The following is a 12,267-nucleotide window of genomic DNA, read 5'->3' as shown; positions in this document are numbered from 1 at the left end:
ACACAGACCAAGAGATCAGAACAGAGAGCCCAGAAGTAAACTTCTACATATATGGAAGTGCATTCAGTATTCATTCTCAATTATTTTATTACTATGTTTCCATTCTTTTGTAAGTTGGTGCCAAATTGATCATTTGTAGTATCTGAGAAAAAAATTTATGGGAATTATGTTGCCTAAATTCTTACATTTGAAAATATTTTCTGTGGTCTTTATGTTTGAAGGAAAGTTTGAAAAGTTTTAAGATTCATATAATATACTTTCTGAGGATGTGGTAGGCACAGCCACATTATTGTACACCATTAAATGTCACTATAGTGTATCACAAATGCAAACAGAACTTTCCATTCAGAGGTCACCTGCTTTTATATTCTAAAGGTGATTGTTCCTTGTTTCTATAGAATTCTCTTTAATTTACAATCAATAATATTAAGATATTTCTCAATGTTAGTCAATCTAAGACAGAATAACCTATTGATACACATATATATATTTCTTATTTCAGGATACTTTCCTCAAATTATAACTTTATGTCTTCTATCATGTTCATGGAAAACACATGTCTATACTTTGTCTTCTGTAGGACTGTAATATAACTTCCATATGATTTGTGATAAATATGAACATCCATTTATCCTCTCTAAATAATGTCTTTCTAATATATAAACAATTATATTAAGTTGGTAGATCAGGCAACACTTTAAATTTTATCAATTATGGTATTTTTGGAAGGGCTGCCTATTTTGCACAGATAGCACTTATTTACCCTACTTTCAAGTAAAAATGAAGAATGAAGATAAACTCTAATAAGAATGAAACTTAATTAAATGAGTACTATTTTTCATATGTTAGTAATTATAAAATCTAATTGATATAGTAGAAAAAATTGCTCTAAATTCACATTTTTTTTTGTTATTAATACTTATGGTTCTGGCAGACTTTGCTGTGTAAATCAGTCCTACCTGGATAAATATCCAAAGTCCATAGGCACTGAGACCTGGCCACAAATTAGAATTTGAGTTTTCTATTAGATTTTATTTAATTATTTAATGTAAAATAAAGTCTAGAAAACACATGCTGTCAAAAAATCCGTTATATGAGATTATTTCCATTTTAATCATCAAAAACATTCTTGATAATAATGTTTCATTCCCAAACCAAAGAAAAAATATAATATTCATTAAAATATTTTATATAGCTCCATAACACACACTAAATAACTGTTTAATGACCTTAGGAAAACAATTCAGGCTATACAAATCTAAAAGAAAGTTTTTGGCAGGGGCACCTGAGTGGCTCAGTAGGTTGAGCATCTGCCTTCAGCTCAGGTCATGTCCTCAGGGTCCTGGAATCAAGCCCTGTGTGGGGCTCTCTGTTCAGTGGGGAGTCTGCTTCTCCCTCTGTGCCCCCCCCATCAAATAAATAAAATCTTTAAAGATAAATAAAAGAAGTAGTTTTAATTTTGTTTTTACAGTAGCCTTAATTAGTCTCTCTGAAGGAAAATGACATATGATCTATGATTCTCAGAGAAAAATAAAATATTTGCACCATCCTTTCTCATCCAAATTTTCCACTCAGAAACCTAATTTAGGGAACAAAAGTAAGGCAATCTTCACTTTGTTTTGTGATCTTTAAAATTTTTAATTAAATTCTTAAAACTTATATTTGGTTATAAAGTCAGAGAAATGAAAAAAAGATATAATACAGCTAATGCCTATTTAGCACACTATAATTTAAAACATTAAAAACATTGAGAATTATTGTTTTATTTTGTGTGATTTATCAAGAACACTTTGAACAGTGTTTGTATATAGCTTCTTACATAGCTGAAAATACCAAGAAATAATCTCTTCAAAGTCTTGAATTATATTCTTCCAAACTTTTCGATGGGTTTCCACCATTTTATCCTTTGGCTCTTAAATGTTGTGAAATATATCCCTAATTTCCTTTACTGTGAAGTTAATTGTCAGTGGTGCTTCCTCTGGGATACACCTTCATCCTTTTTATCACAACCATTTTCTTCATTTAGGTCAATAAATTTACCTTCACTAAGTTTCTCTGGCTGCAAATTGACTATCTCCAATGGTGGCAATGCCAACATCCCCAAAATCAGCTATTTGTTGTACACCATCATCTATATTTGATTTGAATTTCACTTTCAGTATTATCACATTTTTCTGTGATCTGCTATAAAATAAGATTTTAAAAAATTTTAAATGATAATAAAGAAACTTCATGAGTTTTCCTTTGAGTGGAAAACACACATACACACACAGACACACACACACACAACCAATAAAACAAAAAATAAAGCAAAACAAAAAAGCCCTGTCTTCCATTACTGTCTAACACAGAACCAAAATTATTGACAATGAGGTATAATTACTTGAAGAACTGACACAGTATTTGAAACAATAGGATCATTTACCTAGAGGAATCAAGAGAAAAACTATTACAACTAAAAAGAGTATTCAATGAGTTTATCAGATATAAAATAAGGATATCAATTTAATAGTACTTCTTTATATAATTATCTATATGGTATATAATTTAAAAATGATATGCCAATAGCAAAAACTATAAAGCACAAAAGTTAGCACAAAAATGAATGTGTAGCATATCTATGGAGAAAACTGTAAAACTGTAATAAAATTCATAGAAAATAATCTACATAAATAGACACATTCCAAACACTTAGGATTTTAATTTTTTTTTTAAGATTTTATTTATTTATTTGACAGACAGAGATCACAAGTAGGCAGAGAGGCAGGCAGAGAGAGAGGAAAGGAAGCAAGCTCCCTGCTGAGCAGAGAGCCTAACCTGGGGCACAATCCCAGGACCTTGGGATCACGGACCAGAGCCGAAGGCAGAGGTTTAACCCACTGAACAGCCTAGGCGCCCCCTACTTAGGATTTTTAAACACAGATTTTAATTCTTCCTAAAAATAGTCTCATCAAAATTCCATTTTGATTTTTAAGGATTTATTTAAGAGAGAGAGACAGAAAGCATGTAAGTGCTGGGGACTGGGGGGAGTGGAGTGCAGAGGGAGAAGGAAAGAATCCTTAAGCAAGCCCTCCAAAGAGCATAGAGCTCATCATGGGGTTCAGATCATGACCCAAGATGAAACCAAGAGTCTGATACTCAACTAACTGAAACAACCAGGTTCCCCTCCATTTTTACTTTTATTTTTTTAAGGTGCCTACAGAAAATATTCTAAAATGTTGTAGAAAGTTAAAGGTCCATTTACAAATCAGCTAACCTTTAACAGAATAAGCAAGAGGGTAAGAGTGAGGGAGAGTACCTTCCTTACCACATATAATATTAAGAGATAAATAGACCAATGGAACAAAAAAGCAGCCAGCTAAGAAATGACCTACACATACAAAAATGCATAGTAGGGGTGCCTGGGTGGCTCAGTGGGTTAAAGCCTCTGCCTTTGGCTCGGGTCATGATCCCAGGGTCATGGCATGGAGCCCCGCATCAGGCTCTCTGCTCAGCGGAGAGCCTGCTTCCTCCTCTCTCTCTGCCTGCCTCTCTGCCTGCTTGTGATCTCTGTCTGTCAAATAAATAAAATCTCAAAAAAAAAATGCATAGTAGGTGATAAAGATAACAGAAATTACTGGTGATAGGACAGATTATTTAGTAAATTGTATTTGAAAAACTGGGAAGAATTAAAAACTCTTATCTAATAGCAAATACAAAGGTGAATATAAAGGAAGTAATGACTTAAATCTAAATGTAATTAATTTTTAAAAATAGTATTTTTTTGTGAAATAAAAGACAAAGAAGGACTCCCTCAAATTTTAAAATATAAACTTGGAAAAAACAATTGATAATATATAGAAATGAATGTCTCCTTTTTGTGGGTTAATATAGAGTATGAAATTATTTATAATACTTGGCTTGCTAAAACGCAACATGGAGAACACTGAAGGCAATGGAAGGTTTTGGAGGATTTAGGATTTTGGAATGCTGGGACCTCCCTGACCCCTCTGCCTTAGGAATTCCTCATGGAGTTACCTTCTCTGGAGCTTTCTTCGCCCAAACAGTTGCTCTGTGATCTAAGAGATCTATTCATTGTCCCTAGGCTATGTTTAGCAGAACTGTAGAACAACAAGCTGATCAGCATGTTGTATCTCCCCTGCAATCAGACTCTTCTATTTTCTGTAAGACCCCTTGGCACACATCAGTTGCTTGAGAAACAGAGTAATAAATATTTATGATTATCCTGAAGCATGAATAAAGGTGAGAGCAAAGAACAGCAAAGGGTCCTCGTCTCTGAGCATTGACCCCATTGCCTTCTCCTCTCTTTCACAGCAAAGTCTAGAGTAATCTTTCTTTGGTTGGTACAGGGATTGCTGGCCATTCCTGGCACTCCTTCAATAAATGATATTATGGACAGAGTTGACAGACCTAGCATACGTGTGGAAAAATATTTACTGAAGCTAGCAATTATTTGTAGAAAACACGAGAGATTTCTGCAGAAAAGGCATAAAATAATAATTTCCATTAGATCTTTATGGACAGATATTATACATAAAATGCTACTTATGGAATAGATAATAAAAAGGCTAATGAAAATATGAAGCAATGATCCAAAATCGTGAATAATCAGATTATGGGGTACCTTTGTGGCTCAGTCATCAAGCAACTGCCTTCAGCTCAGGACATGATCCCAGGGTCCTGAGATGGAGCCCTGTTTTGGGCTCCATGCTCAGTGGGAAGGCTGCTTCTCCATCTCCCACTCCCCCTGCTTGTGTTTCCTCTCTCGCTGTGTCTCTGTCAAATAAATAAATAAAATCTTTAAAAAATCATTAGTAATCAGAGTAAAGCAAATTAACTTTTCAAGGGCTGGTAAGGGTGTGTGTGGAAACCCTGCATATCATTGGTTAGAAGTAATCGATGCAGAACCATTCTACAGAGTATCTATTAGTATTTGGTCATATCAAGTATTCTTGTAGTTTATGAGCTAATAATGCTAATATCAGTTAGTATCTCTAAGAAATCCTCTCATGGTTAAGGGAATACACATATAAAAAGGTATTTATCACAGCATTCTTTGTGTGGTGAATTGAGGAATCAGCAATACCCTGGATTTCTATAACTGGGTTGGTGGATATGCAAAATGTGGTATGTGCATATCACAGATTACTATGAAGTAGAAGGAAACAACGTGATAGAAATCCAAGTGGACTTTTAAATTATAGTGTTGAGTAAAAAACAGGGCAATGGCATTATACATTCATATATTTAATATACAAAGAGATATATAAAAATTTATATAAATTAGAAAGACATGTATCCAAAACAAATACATTTGATGAGAACACATGCAAGCAAATGTACATCTGAATGAGTGTCTATAAATAAGGAGCTTGTACAAATATCATAATTTCAGAAAAATGATTAACTCAACATTCTGTACCCAAACAATCCTATTTTCCAACTTGCAGAGCAATTGCTATGCATATTTAACACCTAAGCCAAAGAGGTTTTTGCTTTTGTAGTATTGAGAAATCTAACTTATTTAAAGTTTTTAGGAAAAATGTCTGTTCATGTCTTCTGTCCATCTCTTAACTGGTTAACAGACCCATGAAAAGATGCTCAACATCACTTATCAGACTGATTTTAATGACCTCACCAGAGATCAAAAACATGATGAGATATCATGTCACACCTGTCAGAATGGCTAAAATTAACAACATTGGAAACAAAAGATCTTGGAAAGGATGTGGAAAAAGGGGAACCCTCTTCCACTGTTGGTGGGCATGCAAATTGCTGTAGCCACTCAGGGAAAAAAGTACGGAGATTCCTCAAAAAGTTAATAATACTACCCTACAATTCAGCAACTGTACTATTCGTATTTACCCAAAGGATGCAAAAATATAGATTCAAAGGAGCTCCTGCACCCTGATGTTTATAGCAGCATTATCCACAATAGCCAGACTATGGAGATAGTCCAAATGCCCATTGACTGAGAATGGATAAAGAAGATATGGGGGGTGTATGTATAGTGAATATATGTGATACACACACACACACACACACACACACACACACACACACACAGATATGTGTATATGTACATATATATGATGGACTATCACCCAGCCTCCAAAAAGAACCAAATCTTGCCATTTGCAATGATATGGATGGAGCTAGAGTGTATTATGCTAAGCCAAATGAGTCAGAGAAAGAAAAATACCATATGATTTCAGTTATATGTGGAATTTAAACAAAAAAGATGAACGTAGGGGAAGGGGGAAAAAGAGTGGAGCAAATTATAAGAGACCTAACTATAGAGAACAAACTGAGGGTTAATGGAGAGGTGATAGGTGAAAGGTATGCTACATGGGTGATGGGTATTAAGGAGGCCATTTGAGGTGATGAGCAATGGGTGTTACAGATAAGTAATGAATCACTAAATTCTACATCTGGAACCAGTTTTACCATATATGTTCACTAGAATTTAAATAAAAAACTTGAGGGTCACCTGGGTGGCTCAGTTTGTTAAACATCTGCCTTCAGCTCAGGCCATGATCCCAAGGTCCTAGGATTGAGCCCTGCATCTGGCCCCTTGACCAGTGGAGAGCCTACTTCTCCCATTCCCAGTCTCCCTGCTTGTGCTCATCAAATAAATAAATAAAACTTTTAATAAATGAAAACTTGAAATTTAAAAAAAAAAGTTTTTATCTGTTACAGATTCTTGAATAGCTTACTGGAATCCAAGTTGGAGCACAGGATTTCTCACTTCATCTTTTCTCAAAAACTGCCTTAGTTATAATAGTTTCTCATTCTGATAGCTCTAATTACTTTGGAAGACACAACTAAATTTTCTGCTGATATCAATAGAACAACCAGAAGTTTAAAGAGGACTAAAACCAGTGGTCAGTAGCTTAACAGAAGACTCATAACATGTATTAATCCTTATAACACTTCTATAAATCCAGTTAAAAACTTAACAGGTAAGTATATATTGTTTGAGAATCTCAGGTTTATAAAATATCTGTTTCTTGATTTCCACTGGTAGCCAAGTCAACAGAACTGATCTCAGATATAATACTGAATTATCATCTGGTAAAAATAACATGATTATGACTAATGTATTAAAAGCTAGTGGAAAAGATAAATGATATGCATAATAAGATGAGTAATTTCAGCAGAGAAATAGAATTGTTAGCGAGAAACAGTAATAGATAAGGACTGCTTTTAATGACCTCATCAGTAGACAATACAGCATAGTAAACATAAAAATCATCATGAACAAAAATCAATGGAAATTAGCAATTTGAAACACAGGGAGTAAAAAGGTTAACCAAAATCCTTACAAGTATGTGAAACAACACATTTTAATTTTTATATAATTGAAATCCCAGAAGGGTAATAAAGATTTTTAAAAGGCAAGAAATACTTGAAGGATAGCTAAGAATTTTCCCAATTAATGATAAACACTATAGTTTCAAGGAACTCAAAGAACACCAAAGTAAGTACATACAGCACAATGAAACAAAAAAATTATCATGCCTATACATATCCTATTTAAACTCCTGAAAACCAAGTATAGAGAAAATACTAAAGGCATGCAGATTGTTTTAAAGGCAATTTCATAGAGGAACAAAGTTAAATAATTACAACTAACTTCTTCCCAGAAATTATGCAAACTACAAGACAGTGAAAGTATCCTTTAAAATGTTGAAAGAAAAATGTCATCAACCCAGTATTCTCCACTAGTGAAAACATCATTTTAAAAACAAAGAAGCAATACCCGCCCCCCACCTGTGCCCCAGATAAAAACTGAGAGATTCCACTGCTTGTTGACCTTCACCAAAATATTAAAGGAAGTTCTTCAGGCAACAATAATATAATGCTAGACAGAAACTTAGCACTGCACAAAAATTGAATATTGAAAAAAAAAATCAAAAAGAAAATTTATTTTTATTTAAATATTCTAAGGAGGTATTTATTATGTTGTGCCATGCAAAAGACTATACAAAAAAAAAAAAAAATCTGTGGAAGCTAAAAGAAGGCTAATCGTTCTCTCAGGCAAACAGCCCTCATTCATGTCTGCCACTGTGATAACCCAAGAGACCAAGGTTTTGGAAAGTTTCAAATACACCATTAGAGACTGTGAGTGATTAGCTCTAAGAATCAGAATGGGATATCAGGGGGAAATCTGTTTTCAAATTACATAACTAAAACTGCTGGCACTTTCAAGATGGCCATTTAAAGGTGCCAAAGGAGTCTGAAAGGAAGCTTAAAATAATTTTCTATGATAATTTTGAATTAGAACAAATTGGCCACTTACTCCACCCAACCAGCATTGTACATGAAACTCAACTAAAATTGCAATGTTTTTGGTACTTATCTCCTGATTTTGGTAAAAGTATAAAAGTTGAGACACAGACAACTCCCTAACCTCATATTTCCTTTGAATATCTCCTCAGGGTTACGTGTAACTACACCACTATATCCTCACCAATGTTGCCTAATTCACAGGGTGGACTGAAGCTTTTCTTTCAAGATTTTTTGGCTGTCACAGTCCTGCGGAATTCCAGTTTATTTCTGCAGCTATAGAAGCACTCATTTTCATGCAGCTGTCATTAAACAGTGTTATAAATACTTGCCAAAAAGGGAGATGGTCCACTGTCTGTACCACTCCAATATTCTGGATAGGTAGAACAAATGGAGTTCTTAAACTAAAATTGACAAAGCCCTCAGATCTTCAAAGTCCTATGGCCTAAGATATTTTCATTGACCTTAATAACAATGAATTTAACTCATTTAGGGGAACATCAGCTCTCTTTAGAAATAGGCCATACCATGCATCTGTAAATATCAACTCTATTTATAGATTCTATCTCATTTTAACAAGAGATGGTCAAATCCTCCAAGAGATTCATACAAATTCTGTCACTCATTGTGAAAGGGCAGCCTGTCTTCAACATCCTGCTAACAACCCTTGCCATGACCTAAAATATGAATAATTAATCTGTTGGAAGAGATGCCAGACATACTGCACTTAAACTCTAGATAAGTTGGGCCTTACTGGGTAATGACAATAATCACCAAATAGATGAAAACATTTCTCCACGAGACTGAACAGGTGCCCCTAAGCTTTTCAACTCTTATAAAGAGAAATAGATGTTTTAGTCAATTATACTGTATTCTCTCCCCCATATTCTTCAAACAAAATGGTCTATACCCACATTATCAGTTTATTCTTCATAACTTTTAAAATAAAAGCATTCTATTTAGTATTTCTTTTTTGATATTTTGATTTTTAAAAATATTTCCTACTGGGGTGCCTGGGTGGCTCAGTGGGTTAAACCTCTGCCTTCAGCTCAAGTCATGACCCTGGGATCCTAGGATCGAGCCCCAAGTCAGGCTCTCTGCTCAGTGGGGAGCCTGCTTCTCTCTCTGCCTGCCTCTCTGCCTACTTGTGGTCTCTGTCTGTCAAATAAACTCTTAAAAAAAAAATTTCCTATTAATGTGCTTTCCAACTCTTAGAGACTTTGACAGATGAAGGTTTATATCCTGACAGTGATAGGATCTCTATGACATAGTAATCAGATAGTATTTGGTAGAAACAACTATTAAATTGAAATTCTTCACACAGGGGTTCCTGGGTGGCTCGGTTGGTAAAGCGTCTGCCTTCAGCTTAGGTCATGATCCCAGGATCCTGGGATTGAGTCCTGAGTTGGCAGGGAGCCACTTCTCCTTCTCATACTCTAATAAATCTTGAAAAAAAAAAAAATTCTTTACACAGAAAGTAGATACAGAGATCTTTATTTTGCTGGATTCTCTGGTACTGAAATATATGTGGTCATCTTCCACTTGAAAAGTGACCCATTAATTACTAATTAATTTTGGATGCTAGAAGCCTTAGAATCAATTATTGTTTTCAAAGATGTAGGAAATTAACTCAGGTTAAAAATGTATGCAGAAGGCCTCTAATGAGTGATCTCATTCGCTGTTCTCCAGTGGTAGGAGTACAAAATAATATCCCCACATCATCTATTTGAATACAATAAAGGCTATTCAAGTATTATGCCTCCAGCTCTCTCTTATCCTTCCACTCAAATAACCAACAGAGCACCTGTAAAATCAAGCCTTGTTTGGTGAACACACCTAATCAATACTTACAAATTCTGGGACTGTTACCAATTATTATAGCAATCAAGCAGGCATACATCTCCAGAATACTTGAGAGGAGGCAAGGAGATGTAAATAGGCTTAAATATATGGGAAAATTAAGGTCTTGAATAGAATTATCACTTACATCAGGTTTTATATGATGAGGTAGGGTGCCTTTGTGACAATTTAAGGTAAAAAACAAAACTTCCCCCACTGCTAGAGAGTGCCATTCTTCCCACCTCCAGTGACTCCTCTGACCATGTTAAAGAAATAGGCTTTCTTGACTTTTATTGTGCCTGTCAGCCAAACTAAGTTCACTTTTGTGATGGCAGTATATGCAAATATGAAAATCAATATAATATTGAGTCATTAAGTCAAAAAAATACCTAAATGTAGTAATCCCTATACTTTTTAATGCAAGTACTTATTCTTCAGTGTTCTTTCCAGATATATCTTATGGATTTACATAATTAAAACTATAGTTTCAGCTATTCTTTTATGCATGCTACATATTATTCTTATGCACAGTTAAAAGTTACTAAAGTCTCATTTACCTACTATTAAGAATTATCAGAACACTTCATTTTATAAATGTAGATTTTTAAATTTCTTACAAAAACCATATAAAAACTATTTTGTGTGACTTCCTTGAAATTATATTTTTAGTTTTTCAAAGATGAATATCAAGTTGACTTTTAATCATAACTGTACTTATAAGAGTAGGGAAGGTAAAGAGTACACATTGTAAATAAACCAAACTGGTAATACAGGAAACTTCTTATACCATACCCACATCCCCATAGGCCACATTCCAAAAAGAACAAGGAGGATGTCTGTAAATTAACCAAACCAGAAGCAATATTCCTGTATGTCTGTTCCACGGGTCAGGATCAGGATTAATTGCAAATAATGTTACAAAAAACAAAAGAAAACAAAGCAAAACAAAACAACAACAAAAAAAAACAACATAACGCTATCATTTGGTTTCCAGACTCTTTAAAATATATTAGCTAACATCATATTCTTAGTTTGGGCATGGCCTAGAATTGTACCAAGGATTAGAAATATAATGAGCTACATATATCATTTAAAACTTTCTGTTAAGGGGTTTCTGGGTGTCTTAGTCTGTTAAGCATCTGCCTTTGGCTCAGGTCATGATCCCATGGTTCTGGGATTGAGCCCTGCATTAGGCTCCCTGCTCAGCAGAAAGTCTGCTCCTCCCTCCTTCCTCTGCCTTGGTCTGCTTTCCTGCTTGTGCATATGTTCTTACTCTCATACTCCCTTGCTCTCTCCCTCGTCAAATAAATAATCTAAAACAAAACAAAATTTTCTGTTAACTACATTAAAAGTAGAAACAGACAAAATTAATTTAATGATCCATTTTGTTTAATCCAATATATATGAATATGTGTTTTTTCAATATGTAATCAGTATAAAATGGAGATATTTTATATTTTTTCCTTTATAGTATGTCATGGAAAGCTACATATATATCACATCTCAATTGACATGCTAAGTTTGATTTGTAGATATATTTCATGAAAGTTATAGTTATAAAAGTAGATTCATATACTGAAGTTGTTCCAAGAATACTTTTAATGCCTGATTCAAGTGTCAATATATATTTCATTTAGATTTCATACCCACAGTGATGAAACTGGCTCATCGTTTTTGGGAGAATGGATTTGACTTTGAAGGAAAAATATCAATTTTGAAATTACAGCTCTCTGACACTCTTGTGTCAACTCAGTATTGCTAACATTGAATGCAAAGTATTATTAACATTAAATTTATAAATTGAATCACAATCCTAAATAAATCAATGTAAAAATTAACATTATGTCAATTGCAATTACATAATTGTACCAATTAACAATTAAAATCTGCATATTAATTTTTTCAAAGAATGGATACATCTGATTTATCGATTTATTATATGAAAAGTTTAATTTTCAACATAAGTTATCATATTGTCTATCTAGGTCTCACACAGGCCTTCTCCTCTCTTAGGAGCTCATTTGTATGCGATCTAATATTGGTGAGGAAACAAATCACACTGACATTTTTGTCTTGATTGTTGAGTATTTGGCAAGCATTCCTTTTGTTCTAAGAAAATTTTGAATTGGAGTTAACAGA

This window comes from Martes martes (assembly GCF_963455335.1).
Source record: "Martes martes genome assembly, chromosome: 1".
Taxonomy (NCBI): Eukaryota; Metazoa; Chordata; class Mammalia; order Carnivora; family Mustelidae; genus Martes; species Martes martes.
Note: the sequence above shows the minus strand (reverse complement) of the source record.